The following is a 23848-nucleotide window of genomic DNA, read 5'->3' as shown; positions in this document are numbered from 1 at the left end:
GTTGATTCCATATCCTGGATATTGTAAATAGTGCTGCAATGAACACAGAGGTGCATATATCCTTCCTAATTAGTTTTTTTGTTTTCTTTGGGTAAATACTCAGTAGTGGATTTGCTGAATCACATGATAGTTACATTTTTCTATTTTTTGAGGAACCTCCATACTGATTTCCATAATGGCGATACCAATTTACGTTCCCACCAACAGTGCGCAATGGTTCCCTTTTCTCCACATCTTTATCACTCTTGTTATTTGTTGTCTTTTTTTTTTTAACATCTTTATTGGAGTATAATTGCTTTACAATGGTGTGTTTGTTTCTGTTTTATAACAAAGTGAATCAGTTATACATATACATATGTCCCCATATCTCTTTCCTCTTGTGTCTCTCTCCCTCCCACCCTCCTTATCCCACCCCTCTAGGTGGTCACAAAGCACCGAGCTGATCTCCCTGTGCTATGCAGCTGCTTCCCACTAGCTATCTATTTTATGTTTGGTAGTGTATATATGTCCATGCCACTCTCTCACCTTGTCCCAGCTTACCCTTCCCCCTCCCCGTATCCTCAAGTCCATTCTCTAGTAGGTCTGCATCTTTATTCCCATCTTGCCCCTAGGTTCTTCTGACCATTATTTTTCTTTTTTTTTTTTTTTTTTGATGATAGCCATTCTGACAGGTGTGAGGTGGTATCTCATTGTGGTTTTCACTTGCACTTCCCTGAAAATTGATTAGTGATGTTGAGCTTTTTTTCATGTGTCTGTTGGCCAACTGTATGTCTTCTGGAAAAATGACTATTCAGGTCCTCTGCCCATTTATTAATTGAATTGTTTGTTTGATTTTGAGTTGTATAAATTTTTAAAATAAATTTTAGATATTGTTCCCTTATCAGATATATCATTTGCAAATATCTTCTCCCATTCAGTAAGTTGCTTTTTTGTTATGTTCATGGTTTCCTACACTGTGCAAAAGCTTTTTCATTTAAGGAGTCCCATTTATATATTTTTGCTTTTTGTTTCCCTTGCCTGAGGAGAGAGATTAAAAAAAAAATACTACTAAGAATAATGTCGAAGTGTTTTCTATGTTTTATTCTAGGATAAATATTTTATGGTTTCATGTCTTATATTTTTAAGGTTTTAATCCACTTTGAGTTTATTTTTGTTATGGTGTAAGAAAGTGGTCTAGTTTGATTCTTTTGTGTGTAGCTGTCCAGTTTTCCCAACAATATTTATTTAAGAGAGGTTGTCTTTTCCCCATCATATATTCTTGCCTCCTTTGTCATAGTTTAAATGATTATATAAGCATGAGTTTACTTCTGGGCTCTCTATTTTGCTCCGTTGATCTATGTGTATGTTTTTGTGCCCATACCATACTAATTTGATTATTATAGCTTTAAAGTATGGTTTGAAATCAGGGATTGTGGTATTTCTAGCTTTGTTCTCCTTTCTCAAGATTGTTTTGGCTATTTGGGGTCTTTTGTGTTTCCATACAAATTTTAGAATTATTTTCTCTATTTCTTTAAAAAAAAATGCCATGGGTATTTTTATAAGGGTTGCATTGAATCTGTAGGTTGCTTTGGGTAGCATGGGCATTTCAGCAATATTAATTCTTCCAATCTATGAGCACAATATATCTTTCAATTTATTTGCATCATCTTTAATTTAATTCATCAGTCTTAGAGTTTTCAGGTCTTCATACACCTTGGTTAAATTTATTCCTAGGTATTTTATTCTTTTGATGCAATTTAAATGGAATTTTTAAAAAACGTATCGTGTTACAGATCATTGACAGTGTATAGAAAGGCAACAGATTTTTATATAATAATTTTGCATTCTATAACTTACTGAATTCATTTATTAGTTTTAATAGGGGGCATCTTTGGGGTGTTCTATATATAGTTTCATGTTATCTGCAGACAGTGACAGTTTTACTTCTCCCTTTCCAATTTTGAATTCTTTTATTTCTTTTTCTTGTCTCATTATTATAGCTAGGATTTCCAATAATATTTTGAATAAAAGTGGCAAGAGTAAGCATCCTTGTCCTCTCCCTGATCTTAGAGAAAATGCTTTCAGCTTTTCATGTTGAATATGCTGTTTGTTGTGTGTTTAGCTTATATGGCTTATATTATGTTGCGGCATGTTTCCTCTATACCCACATTGCTGAGAGTTTTTATCATAAATGGATGTGAATTTTATCAAATGTTTTTTCTGTATCTTGAGATGATCTTATGATTTGTTATCTTTCACTTTAATGTGTTATATCACGTTGATCAATTTGCAGATATTGAACCATCCTTGAGCCACTGGGATAAATCCCACTTGACCATGGTGTATGATATTTCTAAAGTGTTGTTGAATTTGGTTTGCTAGTATTTTGTTGAGAACTTTTACATCTATGTTAGTCAGTGATATTGGCCTGTAAATTTCTTCTACTTTTTCTTTTTCTTTTTTGTTGTACTGTCTTTGTCTGGTTTAGGTATCAGGGTGATATTGGCCTCATAGCATGAGGCTGAAAGCATTCCCTTATCTTTAATTTTTTGAAATAGTTGGAGAAGATAGATATTAACTCTATTTTAAATGTACAGTTCACCTGTGAAGCTGTCTGGTTCATGACTTTTTTTTTGTTGAGAATTTTTGATTAATGATTCAATTTCATTATTTATGATTGGTCTGTTCAGATTTTTTATTTCTTCCTGATTCAGTCCTCAAAGACTGTATGTTTCTAGGAATTTACCCATTTCTTCCAGGTTGTCCAATTTGTTGGCATATAATTGTTCATAGCAATCTCTTATGATCCTTTGCATTTCTGTGATGTCAGTTGCAACCTCTCTTTCATTTCTGAATTTATTTATTTGGGCCCTCTCTTTTTTCTTGATGAATGTAGCTAAAGGTTTGTCAATCTAGTTAATATTTTCAAAGAACCAGATCTTAGTTTTATTAATCTTTTCTGTTGTTTTTTAGTCTTTATTTCATTTATTTCTCTCTGATCTTTAATATGTTCTTTCTTCTACAAACATTTAGTTTTGTTTCTTCTTCTTTTTCTAGTTCCGTTAGATGTAAGGTTATATTGTTATTTGAGATTTTTCTTATTTCCTCTGGTAAGCCTGTATTACATGAACTTTCCTCTTAGAACTGCTTTTGCTACATCCCATAGATTTTGGAACATTGTGTTTCCATATTTATTTGTCACAATGTATTGTTTTATTTCCTCAATGATATCTTTAGCGACCTATTCGTTGTTTAGTAGCAAGTTGTTTATACTCCAAATGATTGTGTGTTTTATCCTATTTTTTTCCTATATTTGATTTCTAGTCTCATACTGTAGTGGTTAGATAAGATGCTTGATATGATTTCAGTCTTTTTAAATGTATTGAGACTTGGTTTTTGACCTAACATGTGATGTATTCTGGAGAATGTTCCATGTGCACTTGAAAAGAATGTGTATTCTTCTGCTTTGGGATGGAATGTTCTATACATATATATTAAGTCATATGCTCTAATGTGTCATTAAGGCCAATGTTTCCTTATTGATTTTCTGTCTAGATAACCTATCCATTGATGTAAGTGGGGTGTTAAAGTCTCCTACTACTATTTTATTATTGTCCATTTCATCTTTTAAGTCTGTTAATATTTGCTTTACATATTTAGGTGCTCCTATGATGCATATACTTATAAGTAGTATATCTTTCTGTTGGTTGATTCATCATTATGTAATACCCTTCTTTGTCTTTTGTTACAGTCTTTGTATCAAAGTCTATTTTGTCTGAAATAAGTATTGCCACCCAGGTTTCTTTCTGTTTCCATTTGAATGAAATATCTTTTTCCATCCCCCCACTTTCAGTCTGTGTGTGTCTTTAGCTCTGATGTGAATCTCCTGTAAGCAGCATATAGATGGGTATTGTTTTTTATCCAATCAGCCACCCTACATATTTTGATTAGCACATTTAGTCCATAGACATTTAAAGTGATTATTAAGAGGTATGTATTTATTGCCATTTTGTTACTTGTTTTCTGGTAGTTTTTGTAGTTCCCTATTCCTTTCTTTTTCTCTTGCTCTCTACCCTTTCAATTTGATTACTTTCTTTAGTGCTATATTTGGATTCCTTTCTCTTTCATTTTTGTTTACCTATTATTGGTTCTTGGTTTGTTGTTACCATGAGGTTTTTATATAACAACCTATGTATATGTCAGTCTATTTTAAGTTGATGGTTGCTTAAGCTTGAGTGAATTCTAAAAGCACTACATTTTTACTCCTCCCACTATGTGTTATGTTTTTCATGCTATATTTTACATCTTTTTGTCTGTGTATCCTTAACTAATTATTGTGGATGTAGATAACTGTATTACTTTTTTCTTTTAGCCTTGTAGCTATATAGGTATTTGATCGATAACTTTACTATATGTTTGCCTTAATCAGTGAGCTTTTTTTCTTTCATACTTTTTGTATATCTAGCTTTTGTTCTTCTTTTCAGTTTGAACAAGTACATTATATTTCTTGTAAGGGGAGTGGTTTGTGGTGATAAAATTTTTTTAGCTTTTGTTTGTCTGGGAAACACTTTTATCTCTCCTTCAGTTCTGAATGATAACTTTGCTGGATAGAGTATTCTCCTTTGTGAGTTTTTTTTTCTTTCAGCACTTTGAATATGTTGTGTCACTCCCTTCTGGCCTATAAATTTTCTGCTGAAAATTCAGCTCATAGTGTTTTGGTGTCTCCCCTTTATATAACTATATGTTTTTCTCTTGCTCCTTTTAAGATTCTCTGTCTCTAACTTTTGACATTTTAATTATAATGTGTCTTAGTGTGAATCTCTTCGAGTTCATCTTGTTTGGGACTTCTGTGTTTCCTGATCTTGGATGTCTACTTCTTTCATCAGGTTAGGAAAGCTTTAAATCATTATGTCTTCAAATATGTTTTCTGTCCCTTTCTCTCTCTCTTCTCCTTGTGGGACCCCTATAATATGAATGTTAGTACACTTGATGTTGTACTACAAATCCCTTAAGCTAGTCTCACTTTTCAAAAACCTATTTTCTTTGTGCTATTCCACTTGGGTGATTTCTACTACCCTGTCTTCGAGATTACTAATATGTTTTCTTCATCATCTAATCTGCTGTTGATTCCCTCTAGTATATATTTTTAAATTTCAGTTATTGTATCCTTCAGCTGTCATTGATTCTTTCTTACATTTTCTATCTCTTTGTTGAAGTTCTCACTGTATTCCTCCATTCTTCTCCTGAGTTCAGCTACTATCCTTATGACCATTTCAAACTCTTTTTCTGGTAGCTTGTTTATCTTTGTCTTGTTTAGTTTTTTTTTTCTGAGGTTTTGGCTTGTCCTTTCTCTTGGAAATTATTCCTTTGTATCTTCATTTTAGCTAGCTCTTTTTTTGTGTTTGTTTCTATATATTAGGTAGATTAGCTACATCTCCCAGTCTTGAAAGAGTGGCTTTATGTGGGAGCCAGTAGCATGGTTTCCCTGGCCACCAGAGCCAGGTACTCCAGAAGTGTCCCCTGTTTGGGCTGCATGTACCCTCTTGTTGTGGCTGGGCTATGAATACTACATGTATGCTTGTGTACTGGGCTGGCCTCCCAGTATGACTGGCTGTAAGGCCCAACCACAACTATTGCAGGTGTTTTTGCGTGGGGTCAGTCCATGCAGTGGGAACCACATCATCAAATTTTAATAATATTTACTACTTCTGATTTGGAATTGTACAGTAAGTATTTAATATCTCTTTCAAACTTTTTTTTTAAATTTACTTTCTCCTAACCTAGCTTGAATTGACTTTTCTAACATGTAACCGAAGGAATCTTCACACAACAGTTGAAGGCATGAACATACAAAACATCAAGTAGCTTAATATTCATCAGCTCATAGTGGGAAGTGTAGAGGAGCAAGGAATTAAGTTGGAAGGGTAGTTAGGCTCCAAATCATGGGTTCTCATATATATTCAGGTTCATCTCCTTATAAATAACCACTTCAGGTTATAGGAATGGTTGAGTGCAAATCATCCTTCTTGCTGTACAATTATCTGAGGATGAAGCCTCCAAAGCCTTACATTTTGTAGCACAAGAGATTATTTTGAATATGTGAAGCATTTTCAACTGAAAATTTTGAGTCTAATGGGGATTTAGTGATAGTAGGAGAATTTTTTGTGCTAACTTGTTCTTAATTAATGCTTCCAACTGAATCAGTATCAACTTTTAAATCCATAAACACCTCAATTAATCTTTTATTTGACATGACGTCTAGAAGAAAATTACAGCAAACTTAGTAAAGATATTTATAGCATCTGGACACTTATAGAATAAAAATATGCCATCCAATTTATGTAAACTGCCAGAGAACAAGAAATAACATCTTATTTCTATTTAAGTATGTTTACCATAATCTACTGCCAACATTTTTTAAATGAAGGATTTCCTCTCATCACTAAAAGGTAACATTGTAGCTTGCATACTAAAAATCTGCACACTTCATGCAGTTACAAATGATCCCTCAGTGTATCAGTTTAAAAATTATTTTATATCTTTAAAAAAGTAGGCAGTTTCAACTAACTATGACAGTGATTTTTAACTTATTTTTACTGCAAAATATAACACATTCAAGAGAGTTTATAGAAAAACGCAGATGTTACTGCCACACAAGGTAGGAAATAGAACATTGCTGGCAACCTACAAGCCCACCCATGTATGCTTTCTAGAGTATATCCTCCTCCCTCTGCCTTCTGCCCATAACCATTATGATGATTTTATAATAATCCCTTCCTTGATTTTGTTATAGTTGTTTTTACCAACTGTGTATACATCCCTCTTTCTGAACTTTATGTAAAAGGATATATACTAATAGTTTTCTTTTGTATCTTAAATCTTTTGGTCAATGTTACAATTATAAGGTTTATCCAGGGACTTACCTGGTGGTCCAGTGGCTAAGACTCCATGCTCCCAATGTAGGGGGCCTGGGTTCGATCCCTGGTCAGGGAACTAGATCCCACATGCTACAGCTAAGAGTTCACATGCCACAACTAAAGATCCTGCATGCCGCCACAACTAAAAAACAAAAATCTCGATTCCCGCGGCTCTCGAGGGACCATGGCCGATCCTCACGTGAGGCAGATCAAGATCAAAACCGGCGTGGTGAAGCGATTGGTCAAAGAAAAAATGATGTATGAGAAAGAAGCAAAACAACAAGAAGAAAAGATTGAAAAAATGAAAGCCGAAGATGGTGAAAATTATGCATTAAAAAGCAGGCAGAGATCCTGCAAGAGTCCCGGATGATGATCCCAGATTTCCAGCGCAGGTTGGAAGCTGCATATACTGATCTTCTGCAGTTATTAGAGAGTGAAAAAGACTTGGAAGAAGCTGAGGAATATAAGGAGGCACGTTTAGTACTGGATTCAGTGAAGTTAGAAGCCTGAAGGTTTTCTATACAGGGTGTTTTTTTGCATTAAGTCCTGAGATCCGTTCCACAATTCATTATTTTTGACCACTGCTATGTGTTCAAGTAGTATGAGAATGTGATTCTTTTTATGCAGTGCATATGTTTTTCTTTGCCTGATTTAATGTGTCAAATAAATGAGTTCATCTAATAAAATTGCTTCTTTCATAAAAAAAAAAACAAAAAACAAAAAAACAAAAATCTCATATGCCACAATGAAGATCCTGCACAAGGCAACGAAGATCCTGTGTGCCTCAACTAAGACCTGGTGCAACCAAATAAATAAATAAATTTTTTTTTTTTTTAAAAAAAGATAAGGTTTATCCATATTTGTGTGTACCTATAATTTGTTCATTTTCATTGCTCAGTAATATTCCAGTGTAAAAACATATCATGATTTTTGGGTTTTGTTCTATTTTTGATAGACAAATCTTAAGATCTAAGAGAAAATAAAACTGGGAATGAATCTAATAATTTTATCCAAAGCTCTATTTGAAACTGTATTTTTATAAAAATGGAATCTCTCCAGAGTGATACTGTTCAATAGAACTTTCCATGATGATGGAAGTGGCTCAAAAATCACTTTCTCTCTCTGTTTTTCTCTCATTTTTCCCTTAAATTTTTTTTCATTCTATGAGCTCTTTTATGAAGTTATCCTATGAATACCTTTGCAAATCAGCTACACTTTATTACTTTCCACAAATTAAAGATGAAAGGCAGAATAGACTCTCTCACAGAAAAATTCATTGAGGATATTGTTAGCCTCAAGCTTTGCATGTGAATTCTTAAAACAGCAAAGCATTTGCACCTCATGTGAGAGAAAAAACTACTGAGCACACTTCCTGCATGCTTTGTCCCTGTTAGGCTGTCACTACAGCTGTGCAACAGGTGCATAAATTATTTTTTTCTTTTTAAAAGCAATTGCAAATAGCTTTTCTAACTTCACCCACTCAGTAGGTGGTCCTGAGCCTTAAACAAAGCAAGGAAGTGAGGAAATAGTCTCCTTGTCACTGAATTCTGCTTATTAGGTAGGAATTATTACTTTCCACAATTAACTCAGCAAAATAATTGCCATTTTCTATCATTGCAGAGTTGAAGCACATGACCTACTACTTGGCAAAAGTAAGTGAACAAATGCTCAAAACTTGGAAAGTATTAGTGTAATGTATTATTGAGAGCATTAATCAAACACTGCAGCAAGAAAACTTTACACACTTAGTGGCAATAAAATAAAACACGTTTGGTTACCTAAAAATGTTAAATTCCATATTAACATAAGGTGCAAATATAACAATGTGTTTCTTTCTAGTTTTGTTATGTAAGGAGGAAATTTGTTATCAATTTATAAAAGCACTAAATAATAAATGATCACAGAAAATTCCCAAATTAGTTAATGCATCTAGTAAACAAATATCTCCTTACACATGTCCCTTCCCTGATTAAATTAGAAAAATCTTAGGGAATGCTTGCTATTAGCCTGGCTTGGTCCAATCACTACAACTAGAGGTGACTGGGTAGTAATTGGCAGCTCCTACTAGAAAAAGGTGGTCAGAGGAAAATTTCTACAAAAAAAAAAATATATAATGCATTTACCAAAGGAAAGAAGGTTAGAGTGTTGGGTGTACAAAGCAAATTATATAGTAAAAGTAGGAAGTAATAGAAAATTTACATCAATTAATTTGCTTATTAATAAGAGGTTATATAGAAAACATGATTGGGAAACTGGGTTACTGACTAAAATGTGACCTCCAAAACTTTGAGTCTCTATCAATGTGAGTAGCCAAGAATTTCCTGTAACTATAAACTTACGTTTCATCTTACTAGAAGAGATTTCATAAGATTGATAGCATAGATTAAAATTTAAATTCAAAGTCAAAATTCTTTTGGTATGAAGATACTAAGTATGAAAGAAGTAAAAAATCACAGAATATAAAAATGCAGATTTTCAATTTATAGGAAAAGAGCAAAACGGTTTTATATTTACGTATCTAGTGAGTCTTACACACTAAGCTTCAATTCCACTGAAATATTTGGAAGTCATTCTCACTGAGCTAGCCAATTCCCCTTTTAGAGGGCAAATAGAATCATCTTAGCTCTGAATGACTGGGCACAGTGATTTCCAAAACAGGAAAGAATCTGCCTGGGACCTAAAAACACCTGACACAGCAATTTCCTTTTCTGAATGCATGTATTTGTATTAAACTGGAAAACATTTCTGAACATAGCTTACTAGCTAGAAAAACATGTTCTTGGTAATGTCTCAACAGTTTGATAGCATTAAATGAGAGCAAACATAAGTTTTTAAAAACTCTATTTCAACTTAATACTTTTTTTCTCACCCTCGATATTTATTAATAATCAAAAAAAAATTTATAGTACAATCTATCTTGAATTTCATCACAAAGAATAAACAGCCACAGGAATTCCTCATATTTGTTATTAAATATGTACCAATATTATGAACTGAAATTGTATATTAGGATAGGTAATTCAGAACCTCCAAATTGTTGAGGATGAACTGGGTTATTTTCAGATTAAATTTTCCTTATTCCAAACCTGCAGATAAACATTTTAGAGTGATTGACAGATTTTATAAAGCAAAAATGCTCATCAAGCTGAAGATCTGAGGTAATAAATAATGATGGTTGAACAGGACAGTATTTGGTTTATTTTTCTATTTATCTCCTCCATTTAAAAAATACACACTTAAAAATAACTGAGCTTATACTGGGAGGGAAAATATTTTTAATTATTGAGGAACCCAAATTCAAAATGCCAAGAAAATGATATGTAAACCCTCATAAGTATAGTATCTCCATAAGCAGTCTATATCATAGGATTAAATTTTGCTTCAATTCAAAATTTACCTCAACAGTGTATTTTACATACACACACACATATAAACACACACATACACACACCTAGGTAATAGTTATATACATAAATATTGCATTTGATAATTTTGATAATTTTTCTCTATTCAAATCTCTCTTCATCACTCATTAATAACATTCAACTATTAAAACATTAAATTCATAGTTTTAGAGATTGTTTATAAAGGATAATTTATTCTGGGCTTTGGCACAAAACTGAATTATTAAAGTAAATCACATAAGCATTTATTAATTTAAGGGTTTATTTTCTCTTCCTTTCAACCTCCATGAGGAAACAAACAAACAAACAAACAAAAATCACTAAGTGCTGAAGAATATGGAGACATTTCCATTTATGTGCCAAGGGGAAATATATTGAAATTAGAGCCAGATTATTTATTATGCTAATGATCTGGAAAATTAGACAAAATTAAGTTACCTAATAAAACTAAATTGGATTTGATAAATATTAGCTAGTTATTTCTAAGCAGAAAAACCGACACCATAAATATTCAGTGGTTAAGTAATACAGACAAAGAGCTATTGCTGTAGGAAAGCTAGGAGTAAGTGCAATTATTAATTAGGTTGACTTGCCATTCTTAAGTAGAGTGCCCGGCTTCCCATTTCTTCAGTTAAGGCCAATCCAGAATTGTCTGTGAGTGTGCGGATGCATCATATCGAAGTACAGGAAGGTGCTCCTGTCTCTAGGCAGATTCTCACTAAGGTGTTGTTGAAACTCCATAGAAGAAGAAATCAGTCAATGGAAGTGTTCTTTCAGTGTCACAAAGAGCTGGTATTCTAGCTTGTTGGCTTCCACATCCAGATTTGCCATTGATTTGCTGATAAAACAGCCCTCAGTTCAGCAGTCTAAAATAAAGGCAGCTTTGGTGCAAAAATGGTATCAGGTTTTGTTTGTTTGTTTTTGTTTTTATTAAAGTATAGTTGCAGGTGTACAACAGTGATTTGATATTTTAATATATTACACACCATACAGTTATTACAATATTATTGAGTATTTCCCCTGTGCTGTACATTACATTCCAGTATGACATTTATTTTATAACTGGTATCTTTTAATCCCCTTCACCTGTTTCACCCGAAGTAAATATAAAGAAATCAGTTGCATTTTTATACAAGAATAACTATCAGAAAGAGAAATTAAGAAAAAATTCCACTTACAATTCCATCAAAAAGAATAAAATACCTAAGAGTAAATTTAACCAAGGAGGTGAAAGACCCATATTCTGAAAACTATAAGGCACTGATGAAAGAAATTGAAGATGACACAAATAAATAGAAAGATATACTGTGTTCTTGGATTGGAAGAATTAATATTTTTAAAATGCCCATACTACCCAAAACAATCTACAGATTCAGTGCAGCTCCTATTAAAATACCCATGGCATTTTTCACAGAACTAGAACAAGGAATTCTAAAAATTGTAGTGGAACCACAAAAGACCTCAAATATACAAAGCAACCTTGAGAAAGAAGAACAAAGCTGGAGGTATCACACTCCCTGACTTCAAACTATACTGTAAGGGTATAGTCATCAAAACAGTATGGTATTGGCACAAACACAGACACATAGACCAATGGAAAAAATAGAGAGCCCAGAAATAAACCCACGCACATATTGTCAATTAATTTATGACAAAGATAGCAAGTTGAATTAATCTTCTTAAGGAGCTCCAAATTTCCTGGCTTTGTGGCTAAGGGGAAAGTACATAATTAAGGATTCTGGTCTTCCACAGAGAGAAAGCACTAGACTAAAAAGTCTTACCATAATGAGCACATGCCAGAAATGTGATAGCTAAGTGTTAAAAAGAAGATAAAATAGCCTAGAAAGAAATATTGAGAAAATATGGCCACCTAATGATCAGCATTAGTTTTGGTCATTTGAAATATGAGGATCTTTAAGTACCTGAAGACTTAGAAGGCAGGGATTACTTGTTGTATAAAGGGCAATAATATAAGTTGTAAAACTTATTCAGAACCAACTACGTTTTAGGCATTATTGGGTGGCAGATTATACACATTACTTTATGTACATACACCTTGAAAAGTAGGAATTATTGTCTTCTAAACACATTAGTAAACTGTGGCACTGCAAGATTCCTTAATTTTCCCACAGTGACACAGCTATTAAATGGCAGAGTCAGCATTTAAAGGCAGTTCTGTTCTGACTCCAAACCCTAGATATGTCACTCTAGGTTACAGGGGGTTGATGTAGTCTGGGTTTGATACTATTCTAAGAGGAGAACTTGTTTGATGATGGTAATAAAGAAGACAAATAATTCCCTGGATGTTTTAGCCAGTGAGATTTTTGTCCCTTGGGTTGAGGAGTCAGATGCTGTTCATAAGGGAAAAGCCCTATAGAATTCTGAGAGAAACAGAGTCATCTCAGGGGCTGTGCTCCCTAAAGCAGTTAAGGACATGTGACCCTCATGAATTTCATGCCATAAGAGTCACGTGGAAAATATTTGACTCTATATGGACAATCTTAAGAATTTTAATACCTATGTTTTCACAGACTGCTTAAGAGAAATGAAATTATAACTTCAAATTATATTTGCATTGCTAGTATAGTCACTGGAAAAGAATGGGATTGTTAGTTTACTACACAATGAAACAGTTACCTGCAATGTTGTAAAAAAGTAGATATTCATTCATGTCCATATGTTTATACCTAAGTCTTACTTTAAAATATGGGTCCTAGGCTACATTCCCTCAATCAGTAACTGACATTTCACTGAGTAGCACTAATTTCACTTAGTTTTAGTATTTTAAAGAACTTAAATGTAATAAATTTTTATCAAATGACAATTTATCTGAAAGAGAAAAATTCTAACTTTTTTACATATTTTAAAAACTGAAGAGATACTATATCATCAAAAACATAAATATGAAATTGAAGAACTTTCTCATGTGAAAACAATTGCTTGGAAAATACACACTTAATTATATTACAGAAGGAATAGAAGTGATATAAATAAACTCACTTATTTTTACATTAAATAAATAGGAATCAGTGTCAGGGAGTGAAAAGAACAGAAAACCGGGGCTTTAGTTCCAGTTCTTCCACCAACTAGATCCCGGATAAGCTTCAAAAACAAGAGGGTTGGACTTGGTGATCACAAATGTTTTGTGCAGCTCGAAGAGTCATTGTGTCTCAATTTCCTAAGACCAAGATAAGTGGCTTACAAAATATTTTCTCAAGCAAGAGTAGAATCATTACTGCTTGAGTCATTGAAATATTCACTGGACAAGCTACTCATGGAGGTACCATATGAGAAGATCCTTTCTTGGCTCAGTGTGTACAGCATGATGTAATGTTTTAATGGACTCCACTTTAGTCAGGTGGAATCACTTTATCAGTTGAGTTCTGGGCTGACAGCTCTAAGAGGGTACTCAAAGTGGACTATATATGAGATTTTAAATTCTTTTATTATGCTGCATAAGGAATTCAGAAAAATCAGTATTCCAATTGTATTGAGAATTTTAAAATATCACTATCCCCACTTATGGCACTTAGTATGTGCTGTTTAAAACGTGCAGTTGTGCAAATAAAGGTTGATTTGGCAAGGAATTCACAATTCGTGAGTGGGGAAGAAGTTCTAATGAACTTACAACTCATTATTATCATGCATTTACACAGTGGGTTTCTTTAAGGAAACTTTCTTGAAACTTCTTCCAAGTAATGTGGAAAGATTGGCATCTAGCCATGGTGGAAGAATCACCTTGTGATAGTTTTCTTTCTGGGTGGCAAAATTACTTCGCTACGAAGACAATTGGAATATTCCCTCAACGTAATAACAGGGTGAAATAAAGTAAATAAACACGTTTCTCTGGCACTTCATCCTCTCTTCCTGATCATATCTTACTTCACCTGTATTGCTTTTAAAACTAGGAAGTATATGCAAGGAAAAACAGATCATAGGCATGCAAGTATCCTTGCTTGGCTTTTGCTCAAATTTAAGTTTTCTCACTTTGATGTTATAAGGCAATTTCCCCAGCTTTAAATATTTGGGAATTTAACTTTTAGTTTAGAAATATAGATCAGGCAATCAGCAATTATGGTTCAATAGGCCAAACTTATTGTTTCCTCCCTACACTTCCCCATCCAAGAGATCAGGAAAAATGAAGAATATTTATTCTTCACATTTCTCTCTGTAGATCATAAACATAGTTCAGTTCAACAAACATGTACCAAATACTATGCTAGGTATGAAGCTTAAAAAATAATGGTTATTGCTCTCATGGAACTTACAGTTAAATAGACAAATAATTATAGTACTAGTAATAATAATGATAATACCTAATATTTATTGAGTGATTCCTTTGGTGCCAAGCAGCACTAAATGTTTTAGATGATTATCTCATTTATCACCCCCTATAGCCTTCTGTGATAGGAATTATTACTATCTCCATTTTACAGGAAATCGAACATTGGGAGAGGTTTAGTAACATGCCCAATGTCACATTTGAAATGAGCAACAAAGCTGCCTTCAAATATTGTTCTATAAACTCTGGAACCTCATCCCCTAATCAGTAACTTAAAGCCCTCTAGGAGCACATCTAACAAGAAAGGAAAGAGAAGCAAAGACATTTCACAGACGGACCCTGCAGTAATCCATGGCTCTGGAGATATCCTGTTAATTCTATAGAAGAGGCAGTAAAAGAAAGATAAAGGCAGTTTATGAATTCTAGGCCTTCATATATAATCAGACCAAGCTTCGAACAAAAAATAATATATTTTTTCCCTTTACTTCATTCTCTAATTTAGATATTTACAGAGCTCAGCATGAAATGCTGAAAGTTCAGCAGGGAAGAACATAACCCCCATCCTCATAAATCTTAATTCTAGCAGTTCATACATAATCCAGAAACTTCAGATTTCCAGAAATTTGTAAAGGCAAAAGCAAAGCAAAAACAAGCCAGCAAAACCCTGCAAATATCCAGGGAAAATTATTCTTTTTTTAATGTATACTTTATTCTTTTTAAACAAAGTATAATTGATTTACAACATTGTGTCAGTTTCAGGTGTATAGCACAGTGATTTATATATATATATATATATATATATATATATATATATATATATATATATTATTCTTCAGAATTTTCCATTATAGGCTATTACAAAATACTGAGTCTAGTTCCCTGTGCTATACCGTAGGTACTTGTTGGTTATCTATTTTATATACAGTAATGTGTATATATTAATCCCAATCTCCTAATTTATCCCTCTCCCCCCTTCCCTTTTGATAACCATAAATTTGTTTTCTATGTTTGTGGGTCTATTACATTTTGTAAATAAGTCCATTTGTATTTTTTTTCTAGATTCCACATATAAGTGATATCATATGATATTTGTCATTCTCTGGCTTGCTTCACTTAGTATGATAATCTTTAGGTCCATCTATGTTGCTGTAAATGACATTATTTCATTCTTTTTATGGCTGAGTAATATTCCATTATATATATATGGAATATTACGCTCATATATATATATATGCCACATCTTCTTTATCCCTTCATCTGTCAATGAACATTTAGGTTGCGTCTATGTCTTGGCTGTTGTAAATAGTGCAGCAATAAATATTGGGGTGCATGCATCTTTTTGAATTATAGTTTTCTCTCGGTGTATGCCCAGCAGTGGGATTGCTGGGTCATATGGTAGTTCTATTCTTAGTTTTTAAAGGAACCTCCATACTATTCTCCATTGTCACTGTAACAATTTACATTCCCACCAACAGTGTAGGAGGGTTCCTTTTTCTCCACACCTTCTCCAGCATTCAATATTTGTAGACTTTTTGATGGCCATTCTGAATGGTGTAAAGTAAAACTTCATTGTAGTTTTGATTTACATTTCTCTAATAATTAGAAATGTTGAGCATTTTTTTTCCATGGAGGCAAAATAATTCTTGTTGCTATCCTTAGAATATATTTTTTATCAGAGTGTTTGAGCTCATTGGAGAAAGGATACAGAGAATGTGGCTATATAGCAAAATGAAGAGGTGAATTGAGGTATATCTCAATAAATCTTAACAGTTTTTATAACATTTAAAAATAATATGTAGATAGCCACATCCACCAGAGAGCAGAGAGCAGAAGCAAGAAGAAATACAATCCTGTGGACTGTGGAACAAAAACCACATTCACAGAAAGATAGACAAGATGAAAAGGCAGAGGGCTATGTACCAGATGAAGGAACAAGACAAAATCCCAGAAAAACAACTAAATGAAGTGCAAATAGTCAACCTTCCATAAAAAGAATTCAGAATAATGAGAGTGAAGATGATCCAGGACCTCAGAAAAACAATGGAGGCAAAGATCAACAAGATGCAAGAAATGTTTACCAAAGACCTAGAAGAATTAAAGAACAAACAAACAGAGATGAACAATACAATAACTGAAATGAAAACTACACTAGAAGGAATCAATAGCAGAATAACTATTAGAAGAAGAACGGATAAGTGACCTGGAAGACAAAATGGTGGAATTCACTGCTGCGAAAAGAATAAAGAGAAAAGAATGAAAAGAAATGAAGACAGGCTAAGAGACCTCTGGGACAACATTAAACATAACAACATTCGCTTTATAAGGGTCCCAGAAGGAGAAAAGAGAGTGGAAGGACCAGAGAAAATATTTAAAGGGATTATAGTCAAAAGCTTCCCTAACATGGGAAAGGAAATAGCCACCCAAGTCCAGGAAGCACAGAGAGTCCCATACAGGATGAACCCAAGGAGAAACATGCCGAGACACATAGTAATCAAATTGGCAAAAATTAAAGACAAAGAAAAGTATTGAAAGCAGCAAGGGAAAAACGACAAATAACATACAGGGGAACTCCCATAAGGTTACCAGCTGATTTCTCAGTGGAAACTCTACAAGCCAGAAGGGAGAGGCATGATATACTTAAAGTGATGAAAGGGAAGAACCTACAACCAAGATTACTCTACCTGGCAAGGATCTCATTCAGATTTGATGGAGAAATCAAAAGCTTTACAGACAAGCAAAAGCTAAGAGAATTCAGCACCACCAAACCAGCTATACAACAAATGCTAAAGGAACTTCTCTAAGTGGGAAACACAAGAGAAGAAAGGATCTCCAAAAACAAACCCAAACATATGAAGAAAATGGTCATAGGAACATACATATTGATAATTACCTCAAACGTGAATGGATTAAATGCTCCAACCAAAAGACACAGGCTTGTTGAATGGATACAAAAACAAGACCCATATATATGCTGTGTACAAGAGACCCACTTCAGACCTAGGGACACATACAGACTGAAAGTGAGGGGATGGAAAAAGATATTCCATGCAAATGGAAATCAAAAGAAAGCTGGAGTAGCAATACTCATATCAGATAAAGTAGACTTTAAAATAAAGAATGTTACAAGAGACAAGGAAGGACACTACAAAATGATCAAGGGATCAATCCAAGAAGATATAACAATTATAAATATATATGCACCCAACATAGGAGCACCTCAATACATAAGGCAACTGCTAACAGCTATAAAAGAGGAAATCAACACTAACACAATAATAGTGGGGGACTTTAACACCTCACTTACACCAAAGGACAGATCATCCAAAATGCAAATAAATAAGGAAACAGAAGCTTTAAATGACACAATAGACCAGATAGATATAATTGACATTTATAAGACATTACATCCAAAAACAGGAGATTACACTTTTTCTCAAGTGCACACGGAATATTCTCCAGGATAGATCACATCTTGGGTCACAAATCAAGCCTCAGTAAATTTAAGAAAACTGAAATCATATCAAACATATTTCTGACCACAATGCTATGAGATTAGAAATCAATTACAGGTAAAAAAACGTAAAAAATACAAACACATGGAGGCTAAACAATACGTTACTAAATAACCAAGAGATCACTGAAAAAATCAAAGAGGAAATCAAAAAATACCTAGAGACAAATGACAATGAAAACACAACGATGCAAAACCTATGGGATGCAGCAAAAGCAGTTCTAAGAGGGAAGTTTATAGCTATACAAGCCTACCTCAAGAAACAACAAAAATCTCAAGTAAACAATCTACCCTTACACCTAAAGGGACTAGAGCAAGATGAACAAACAAAACCCAAAGTTAGCAGAAAGAAAGAAACCATAAAGATCAGAGCAAAAATCAATGAAATAGAAAGAAAGAAAGAAAACAATAGCAAAGATCAATAAAACTAAAAGCTGGTTCTTTGAGAAGATAAACAAAATTGATAAACCATTAGCCAGACTCATCAAGAAAAAGAGGGAGAGGACTCAAATCAATAAAATTAGAAATGAAAAAGGAGAAGTTACAACTGACATTGCAGAAATACAGCATCCCAAGAGACTACTACAAGCAACCCTATGCCAATAAAATGGACAACCTGGAAGAAATGGACAAATTCTTACAAAGGCATAACCTTCCAAGACTGAACCAGGAAGAAACAGAAAATATGAACAGACCAATCACAAGTAATGAAGTTGAAACTGTGATTAAAAATCTTCCAACAAACAAAAGTCCAGGACCAGATGGCTTCACAGGTGAATTCTATCAAACATTTAGAGAAGAGATAATACCCATCCTTCTCAAACTCTTCCAAAAAATTTCAGAGGAAGGAACAATCCCCAGCTCATTCTATGAGGCCACCATCACCCTGATACCAAAACCAGACAAAGACACTACAAAAAAAGAAAATTACAGACCAATATGACTGATGAATATAGATGCAAAAATCCTCAACAAAATACTAGTAAACAGAATCCAACAACACATTAAAAGGATCATACACCAGGATCAAGTGGAATTTATCCCAGGGATGCAAGGATTCTTCAATATATGCAAATCAATCAATGTGATGCACCATATTAACAAATTGAAGAATAAAAACCATATGATCATCTCAATAGATGCAGGAAAAGCTATCAAGAAAATTCGACACCCATTTATGATAAAAACTCTCCAGAAAGTGGGCATAGCTCAACATAATAAAGGCCATACACGATAAACCACAGCAAATATCATTCTCAATAGTAAAAAACTAAAAGCATTTTCTCTAAGATCAGCAACGAGACAAGGATGTCCACTCTCACCAATATTATTCAACATAGTTTTGGAAGTCCTAGCCACGGCAATCAGAGAAGAAAAAGAATAAAAGGAATACAAGTTGGAAAATAAGAAGTAAAACTGTCACTGTTTGCAGATGACATGATACTATACATAGAGAATCCTAAAAATGCCACCAGAAAACTACTGGAGCTAATCAATGAATTTGGTAAAGTTGCAGGATACAAAATTAATGCACAGAAATCTCTTACATTCCTATACACTAATGATGAAAAATCTGAAAGTGAAGTTATGGAAACACTCCAATTTACCATTGCAACAAAAAGAATAAAATACCTAGGAATAAACCTACTTAGGGAAACAAAAGACCTGTATGTAGAAAACTATAAGACACTGATGAAAGAAATTAAAGATGATACCAACAGAAAGAGAGATATACCATGTTATTGGATTGGAAGAATCAATATTGTGAAAATGACTATACTACCTAAAGCAATCTACAGAGTCAATGCAATCCCTATCAAATTACCAATGGCATTTTTTACAGAACTAGAACAAAAGATCTTAAAATTTGTATGGAGACACAAAAGACCCCGAATAGCCAAAGGAGTCTTGAGGGAAAAAAACGGAGCAGAAGGAATCAGGCTCCCTGACTTCAGACTATACTACAAAGCTACAGTAATCAGGACAATATGGTAGTGGCACAAAAACAGAAACATAGATCAATGGAACAAGATAGAAAGCCCAGAGATAAACCCACGAACCCATGGTCAACTAATCTATGACAAAGGAGGCAGGGATATACAATGGAGAAAACACAGCCTCTTCAATAAGTGGTGCTGGGAAAACTGGACAGCTACATGTAGAAGAATGAAATTAGGACACTCCCTAACACCATACACAAAAATAAACTCAAAATGGATTCAACACCTAAATGTAAGTCCGAACACTATAAAAATCTTACAGGAAAACATAAGAAGAACACTCTTTGATATAACTCACAACAAGATCTTTTTTGATCCACCTCCTAGAGTTAATGAAAAGACAACCCTCAGAATGGGAGAAAATATTTGCAAATGAATCACCGGCCAAAGGATCAATCTCCAAAATATATAAACAGCTCATGCAGCTCAATATTAAAGAAACAAACAACCCAATCCAAAAATGGGCAGAAGACCTAAATAGACATTTCTGCAAAGAAGACATACAGACGACCACAAAGCACATGAAAAGATGCTCAACATCACTAATTATTAGAGAAATGCAAATCAAAACTACAATGAAGTATCACCTCACACCAGTTAGAATGGGCATCTTCAGAAAACCTACAAACAACAAATGCTGGAGAGGGTATGGAGAAAAGGGAACCCTCCTGCACTGTTGGTGGGAATGTAAATTGATACAGCCACTATGGAGAACAGTATGGAGGTTCCTTACAAAACTAAAAATAGAATTACCATATGATCCCACAATCCCACTACTGGGCATATACCCAGAGAAAACCATAATTCGAAAAGACACATGCACCCCAATGTTCATTGCAGCACTATTTACAATAACCAGGTCATGGAAGCAACCTAAATGCCCATCCACAGACGAATGGATAAAGAAGTTGTGGTACATATATACAATGGAATATCACTCAGCCATAAAAAAGAACGAAATTGAGTCATTTGTGGATGGATCTAGAGACTGTCATACAGAGTGAAGTAAGTCAGAAAGAGAAAAACAAATATCATATATTAACGCATGTATGTGGAACCTAGAAAAATGGTACAGATAAACCGGTTTGCAGGGCAGAAGTTGAGACACAGATGTAGAGAACAGACGTATGGACACCAAGGGGGGGGGAACCTCAATAGGTTGCGGATGGTGGTGTGCTGAATTGGGCGATTGGGATTGACATGTATACACTGATGTGTATAAAATTGATGACTAATAAGAACCTGCAGTATAAAAACACAAACAAACAAAAAAAGCAAAGAAAAAACTTTCTTTGGGTTATTTGTATGGAAATATGTTAATAGAAATGTTTCAGACATTACATGAAATTTCTAAAAATCTTACATGTTCTGGTATAATGTTATAAGTAATAATTCTAGTTATTACTTTAAAATGTATATCTCAGAAATAATTAAATTTCCTTGTCAATTGCATTATTATGAATTTTCGTCAAATCTTTAACCGTGGTCATTTTTAAGTCTTTTGTCATTTACAGACAGTTCTGGGTGTACTCTGATGCTTTCGCAAAACTGTTCCTATAAAAGGGTTTCATCTTCAAGGAGTTCATTGAAAAGACTCTGACAAGTACAGGTTTCTGGTAACTGACTATACTGCTGAACTGAATGAATAAACATTTTCAGAACTCTAATGGAAAACTAATGAATTCATAAAAGTGCTAACAAAAGATCAGGATGAAAACAAAAAATTAATTACATGGGACTGAGTGAACTGATGGGGATGATTATAATTTTTGTGACTTTCTGTTTGAATAAAAAAAAATTCCCCCCCCAAAAATAATAATAATATGTAATTAAGGAAGACCTATTGGAATTTAGCCAAAAATTAAATATTTTTAAAATTTCTACAAATTATAATTTAAAAAAAATTCTGTCTGCTACAAGATTTTCAAAGTGTATCAACATTTTACTCAGAAGAACCTATATTATGGGAAAAGCTTGACAGTGAGAAATAATATTTTTTGAGATGAGACACTAACAGGCTTGGTAATTCAAGGAAGGATGTTTAGAATCAAGAACCAAAAACAAAGATAGAAAAGACCTATGAAGACAGTATTTTATTATTTTTTGCAACAGAATACAATCTTATTTTTATGATAATTCCATGTAATGAGTGTTTCATAAAGACTAGAGAAGAGGGACAGAGGAGAAGATGGCGGAAGACTAAGACGCGGAGATCACCTTCCTCCCCACAGATACATCAGAAATACATCTACACGTGGAACTGCTCCTATAGAACACCCACTGAATGCTGGCAGAAGATGTCAGACCTCCCAAAAGGCAAGAAACTCACCACGTACCTGGGTAGGGCAAAAGAAAAAATAAACAACAGAGACAAAAGAATAGGGACGGGACCTGCACCAGTGGGAGGGAGCTGTGAAGGAGGAAAGGTTTCCACACACTAGGAAGCCCCTTCACAGGCGGAGACTGCGGGTGGCAGAGGGGGGAAGCTTTGGAGCCACAGAGGAGAGCGCAGCAACAGGGGTGCGGAGGGCAAAGAGGAGAGATTCCCGCACAGAGGATCAGTGCCGACCAGCACTCACCAGCCCGAGAGGCTTGTCTGCTCACCCACCAGGGCGGGCAGGGGCTGGGAGCCGAGGCTCGGGCTTCAGAGGTCGGACCCCAGGGAGAGGACTGGGGTTGGCAGTGTGAACACAGCCTGAAGGGGGCTAGTGCGCCACGGCTAGCCAGGAGGGAGTCCGGGAAAATGTCTGGACCTGCCAAAGAGACAAGAGACTTTTTCTTGCCTCTCTGTTTGCTGGTGCTCAAGGAGAGGGGATTAAGAGCGCCGCTTAAAGGAGCTCCAGGGACGGGCACGAGCCGCAGCTATTAGCGCGGACCCCAGAGATGGGCATGGGATGCTAAGGCTGCTGCTGCCACCACCAAGAAGTCTGTGCGTGAGCACAGGTCACTATCCACACCGCCCCTCCTGGTAGCCTGTGCAGGCCGCCATTGCCAGGGTCCCGTGATCCAGGGACAGCTTCCCTGGGAGAACGCATGGCGCACCTCAGGCTGCTGCAACATCACACCGGCCTCTGCCGCAGCAGGCTCACGCCGCATCTGTACCCCTCCCTCCCCCCGGCCTCAGTGAGCCAGAGCCCCCAAATCAGCTGCTCCTTTAACCCCGTCCTGTGTGAGCGAAGAACAGACGCCCTCAGGCGACCTACACGCAGAGGTGGGTCCAAATCCAAAGCTGAACCATGGGAGCCATGCAAACAAAGAAGAGAAAGGGAAATTTCTCCCAGAAGCCTCAGAAGCAGTGGATTAAAGCTCCACAAACAACTTGACGTACATGCATCTGTGGAATACCTGAATAGACAACGAATCATCCAAAATTGAGGAGGTGGACTTTGGGAGCGAGATATATTATTTTTTCCCCTTTTCCTCTTTTTGTGAGTGGTTATGTGTATGCTTCTGTGTGAGATTTTTTGTGTATAGCTTTGCTTTCACCATTAGTCCTAGGGTTCTGTGAGCCTGATTTTTTGTTTTTCAGGTTTTTTTTACATTAAATATTTTTTTCTTTTTTTCTTAATAATCTTTTATTTCTTATTTTAATAACTTTATTTTATTTTATCTTCTTTCTTTTGTTCTTTCTATTTTTTCTCCCTTTTATTCTGAGCTGTGTGGATGAAAGGCTCTTGGTGCTCCAGGAAGGCATCAGGGCTGTGCCTCTGAGGTGGGAGAGCCAACTTCAGGACACTGGTCCACAAGAGACCTCA

At 34.9% G+C, this 23848-nt stretch overlaps 1 pseudogene across 1 annotated transcript; it reads left to right on the top strand.

Moving 5' to 3' along the window:
- Window positions 1–7027: 7027 nt before the first annotated feature.
- On the top strand, window positions 7028–7582 carry LOC309608858 (tubulin-specific chaperone A pseudogene; annotated as a pseudogene). Its single transcript has one exon. The product of its transcript is annotated as a tubulin-specific chaperone A pseudogene (transcript).
- Window positions 7583–23848: the final 16266 nt, after the last annotated feature.

This window comes from Balaenoptera borealis, assembly GCF_965194805.1.
Source record: "Balaenoptera borealis genome assembly, chromosome: 13".
Classification (NCBI taxonomy): domain Eukaryota; kingdom Metazoa; phylum Chordata; class Mammalia; order Artiodactyla; family Balaenopteridae; genus Balaenoptera; species Balaenoptera borealis.
Note: the sequence above shows the minus strand (reverse complement) of the source record. Positions and strands in the feature narration are given on the sequence as shown.